Source organism: Bos indicus, chromosome 28 (genome assembly GCF_029378745.1).
Source record: "Bos indicus isolate NIAB-ARS_2022 breed Sahiwal x Tharparkar chromosome 28, NIAB-ARS_B.indTharparkar_mat_pri_1.0, whole genome shotgun sequence".
Taxonomy (NCBI): Eukaryota; Metazoa; Chordata; class Mammalia; order Artiodactyla; family Bovidae; genus Bos; species Bos indicus.
The window spans coordinates 529562-535490 of NC_091787.1; positions in this window are offsets into that span (position 1 = coordinate 529562).

Consider the following 5929-nt stretch of genomic DNA (forward strand, 5'->3'; position numbering starts at 1 on the left):
GGTCTGCTTCTTTCCAAACTGCCAAGGGCTACAGCAATGAGACCTCTGTCAAGGCGAGGGAAGCATAAGTGGATGGATTCTCAAGCAGGTGCTTTGCCACAAAGCATCAGCACCCCACGGAGAGAATGAGGCTCCCTGTGCCCCTATGTTGGGTGTGTAGCTTCACACACAGAGGTGTCTCTATAGGAGCCAAGAATGTTCCTGACAGATGAGGTTCACTAGAGCTCTCCTACGGAGCATAGACCTGTCCACGTGGTTTTGCCTTCCCCTGTGAGTGGGGTCCCCGAGGTCCGCCCCGCGTCTGGGGAAACAGCCCCTGAGAAAAGATCTCCAGGAACCGCTTTTCCCCCAGGCTGGGAAATGCAGTTCACAGGAGGCAAGGCAAGCGAGCCTCCTGCAGGGAAAAAGAGGCCTTACTGTCCCTGGACAAGCAGGCTGCCAGAGTGTGTGAGACCTCACTGGTGCCTTACTGGCCTCAGCTCCGCCATTGCATATTCATCTGAACTAGGACCCGGGCCTACTTGGAGAAGGGTTTGGGTGCGGATTTCTACAAACTGCCAAGGGCTACAGCAATGAGAACTCTCTCAGTGGTAAGGGAGAGCACTGTATGGATTCTCAAGCTGTTTTTTGAATGACAGCTTCAAAGCTGCACAGAGTGTATCAGGCTCTCTGTGCCCCTATATTTGCTATGCAGCTTCACACACAGAGGTGTCTCCGTAGGTGCCAAGAACGTTCCTGACAGAGTGAGGTTCACTAGAGCTCTCCTAGAGATCAAAGACTTGTGCATGTGGTTTTGCCTTCCCCTGTGCGTGTCGGTCTCTGGGCTCAGCACCAGCTCCGTGGAAACAGCCCCTGAGAAAAGATCTCCAAGCACCGCTTTTCCCCCAGGCTGGGAAGCGGAGTTCGCAGGAGGCGGGACAAGCAAGCCTTCTTCGGGCAAGTAGAGGTAGCCAGCCAGTCTGTGTTAGGAAGCCTGTATTTGGAAGGAATGGGTTAGCTTCTACTATGGGAGAACCTCAAATGTGATCAGGGGACTGAAAAACTAGATTCAGGGTCGAGGTTCTCCCCTGTCCTTTGCACGCCTTGGAAAGACATTCCTAGCTTCTAGCTTTAGTGTACTTGAAGTAGCAGGCTGCGGCCGCATGTGATAAATGACTGCCGCGTTTCTGTCCACAGCTCCCCTATTGCCTTTCTATTCGAACCAGAATCCAGGCCTACTTAGAGAGGGGTTAGGGTACAGTGTTTCCAAGCTGCCAAGGGCTACGGCAATGCGAGCTCTGTCAGAGGTAAGAAGAGAGCAATTGGTTGGATTTTCCAGCTGCTGTTGGGCCGCACAGCTTCCGTGCCGCATGAGGCTCCTTGTGGCCCTATTTTGGGTATGCAGCAACATGCACACAGAGTGTCTGTGTTCCCGCCAAAAACTTCCTGACAGACTTAAGTACACTAGAGCTCTCCTACAAAGCAAAGACGTGGATGTGGTTTTGCCTTTCCCTATGAGTTTGGGGCCCTTACCTCGGCCCCAGCCCCGGGGAAACAGCCCCTGAGAAAATACTTACAATAAGTGGTTTGTCCGTCAGCTGGGAAGCGAAGTTCACAGAACGCGGGTAAATGAAGCCTCCCTTGTGGAAGGAGAGGCAGCCAACTGGTGTGTGTTTGCAAGCATGTATTTGGAAGGAACGGGTTAGCTTCTACAATGGGAGACGTCCAGATCTGCTCAGAGGACCGAAACTCAGGGTCAGGGCTGAGCTCAGTGTCAGGGCCGAGCATCTCACATGCCATTTGTGAACCTTGTAATGACATTCCTAGGTTACAGTGGCATGGCCCATGAAGGAGCAGGCTGCGGCACTGTGTCAGACATGTTTGGGTGCCTTACTCTGGTCAGCTCCAGTATTTCCTTTCATGTACATTTTGGTCTCTAAGCCTGGTATCGAGGGGCGCACACAGGGTATTTTCCTGCAGGATCCAAGAATGTTCCAGACAGTCCTAGGCTCACTAGCTGTTGCTAGGTCGCACATTATGCTATACTTATTGCTAACAGTAAAAACACTATTGGAGCTCTAATTAATTTTTTTTCTTTTTATTTGCAATGCTAGTGATAGAATCAAAAGCTGATATCTATATCAAACAGGAGAAACGTAAAGGAAACTAAACAATTTTATGTAATCACATTGCCGTGATCCTATATAATAAAATGAAAATTCAAAGGACATGATTTTTCTGAATGCAGGAGACTCCGGTTTCATTCCTGGGTCAGGAAGATTCCCTGGAGAAGGGACAGGCAACCCACTCCAGTATTCTGGCCTAGAGAATGCCATGGACTCTATAGTCCATGGCGTCACAAAGAGTCAGGCACCACTGAGCCACTTTCACTTTCACATGTGAATATTATTTTTAAAAAATGTGGTAACAGATCTAGAACCTTTGGCAAGCTAACGAATGAGTAATATAAATATGAATAATCAACTTTGTCCATCATGGTGATTACCGTCTGGTATTTGCTTTGAGAGCAGTTGAACTCCTTATTGTTAAAGAGAAATAATCCTTTCCTCTCTGAAACTTTTGTGAACCATTCAGTTGGGTGTGGTGAATAAAATACTTAAGGATCTAATACATAAAAATGCAATAGGCAAAGCACATTATTTTTTAGCTCCCTTTCTCAAAGGATGGAATATTTTGTATTTGCCCTGATTTTGTGTCTTGACTTCATGTACCATTGTATAGTGACATTTTTAGTTGAAAGACAGTAGGACTAAAAATATTGATATAATACTAATAAATCATGTTGGTATGTGTGGTTGTCACATAGGATTCACAGGAGATTTAAATTCACAGTTGTCAACGTAAAGGATTCATGCTATTTAGCTTCTTCATGAATCTATACCATGAAGGAAGAGCTTTTCGCAACATATTTCACTGAGGGAACTACAAGGATGATAGGCTTAATACTATGTGTCAACTCATGGATTTCTAAGCATTGCTCACAATACAGATCTGATTTTCAACATCAGGGTTCTTTCAGTGTCCTTGAACAGCATTTGTTTTTCTGTTCAGTTCAGTTCAGTCGCTCGGTCGTGTCTGACTCTTTGCGACCCCCATTGAACCACAGCACGCCAGGCCTCCCTGTCCAACACCAACTCCCAGAGTTTACCCAAACTCGTAACCATTGGGTCGCTGGTGCCATCTAACCATCTCATCCGCTGTCGTCCCCGTCTCCTCCTGTCTTCAATCTTTCCCAACATCAGGGTCTTTTCAAATGAGTCAGCTCTCCAAAAATTGGAGTTTCAGCTTCAACATCAGTCCTTCCGATGAACACCCAGAACGGATTTCCTTTAGGATGGACTGGTTGGATTTCCTTGCAGTCCAAGGGACTCTCAAGAGTCTTCTCCAACACCACAGTTCAAAAGCATCCATTCTTCTGTGCTCAGCTTTCTTTATAGTTCACCTATATATTCTGTATACAGAAGAAAAACGCTCATGAGTATAAAACTTGTTCACATAAAACGAGTGTATGAATTGTTATCTTCCCGACCCAGGGATCAAACCCACATCACTTCCATATCCTGCACTGGTAGGCAGATTATTTACTGACTGTGCCACCTAGGAATCGATACACATTTCAAGAACTACTGCCATCAGCTTCTCCTGTTCATGACCGAAGTAGGAGAAAGAACACTGGAAGAAGTACCTGTAAGCATATTATTTAGTCAAGGAACTGTTGTTATGCTGGGTACTCCAGTTATTGCTGGGACAAGTCAGTTCCTCCAATGATGATGGGTATACCTGAAAAATTCTTACAAATTCATGGGATGCAATGTCTACATGATCAATGTGTTCATCTTATGCTACTGCTTCAGGTAGACCTGCTTCAGCATGAAGGACTGCACTTAAAGGGATGCATACTATTCCAGCTCAAGCAACAGATACTGAAGTGCAGATCACTGTCCTTTGTTGAAAAGGATCAGCAGTTTGTCAACATAGGTAACACGCCAGAGCAAGCCTTGGGATGCAACTCTGAAAACAGGTTAGGCCCTCTTTTTCCCAAGCCCTGCAATAAAATACAAACCCAAAAAAGAAAAATAGCAACGATTTTGTCAGGACTTCCTCACTTTTTCTTTCTGGATAGCAGGAAGCACACACTGAGGCCAGATGATTGCAGGATTTAACTGTGAGCTAACATTGGGTGGGGTGGAAGCTCATCACTTTAGGAAGAATGTGGCTCAGTTAAACCGTTTCACTTTCATTCACTTCATGTACATAGAGTTCCATAATCCTTCGTTAAGGAATTCAGTAAGTTATACTTTCTTACATCTTCACCATCTCTTGGTTTACACAAATGTCAATTCCTAGTCCAGCACTTATTTATAAAATGAGTGTTACAGGTAGTAATAGTGCATAAATGATGATGAGCAATGACAGGAAGTTTATTTCTTCTCTGTTTGACTTCTCTATTTTTATACAACCAAGCAGTGAAATATACTTACGGATGTGAATATTTTAGTGGCGTGTAGAAATACATAGTGTTGGCACAATAATTATCAGGGTATCGTGTCTTTTTCATATATTCCTTTGGAGATTCTGTTCCATTATACATTATCATAAGATATTCAATACAGTTTCCAAAACTATAGAGTAGGTCCTTGTGGTTTCTTTCATACATAGTACTATGTAGTTGTTAATAATTCAAACAAAAACTGGTACACAAATATTCATAGCGACCTTATTCACAATAGCCCAAAGGTAGAACCCATTCAAGTGTCCATCGGTGGGTGAATGAATATGCAACACAGGGTATATTCAAAAGCTTGAACAGTATTCTACCATACAAAAAGATAAACTGAAATGGTTCTGCAACTGTGCAAGACACTACAGAAATTACTCCAAAACTAACACATGAAACAAACAGATATTTCAATTCTAATTCATGCTATGTACCCAAAAGGTTTGGAAAAGGGGGCTGAAAAAATGCATATTTCTGCAAAGTCACAACAGCATGATTCACACTGGCCAACAAACAGAGGCAATCTAAATGTCCATGGACAGCCAATTCCATAAACAAACTGTGGTAGACACACAATGGAATCTGATTCGGCCCTTCAAAGTTGGTAATTCTGACAATGCCACAATGTGGACGAACCTTATGGTTATTATATTAAGTGAAATAAACCAGACCAAAAAAGGAGAAACGTTCTGTGACTCCACTGGTCAAATCCAAAGCCAGAAGAAGCAGAAAGTGATTACCAGGGATTGAAGACAGTTCATGTTTCACAGAACCTGCCCAGTTTCCCTTGGGGAAAGTGACTTCTCATGACATCTCCAAAACCAATTATACAAATAACTGGAAGCCATATCCAGTCAAATGAATGTAGACATAATTTTACAATGTACACCAACCTCACTCAAACTTCTCAACAGACAAAAGGCAAAATTGTATCTATGGTACCTCAGCTTTGCTTAAAACTGTATCTACAGTACCTTAGTTTTGCTTATGAAATTTAACCAAAACAAAACAAAACACTAAAGTCTATCCAAAAAAGGACATAAAATTTACAATATTAACTTTAAAAATCATAAATTTAAACTGTGAAAAACCTCATTCACAAAACTTAAACACAAGCCACAGAAAAATATATTGACAAAATACATATATGATAAAGGATTGTGCTCCAAATATACAAAATATCTGGAACAAACAACCTCATTAAAGGCGTATAAATCTGAACACCTGGCCAAAGAAAAGATACACATAGTAAATCAGCATATCAAAAATACTCAAAATCATATATCATTAGGAAATTACAATCTAAAACAGCAATGAAGTAGCACTGCACACCTATTAGATCCAGTAAGCTCAAAAAAGGGTGAGGGGGGCGAGGGGCTTCTCTGGTGGCTCAGTGGTAAAGAATCTGCGTGATGATGCAAGACACTCAAG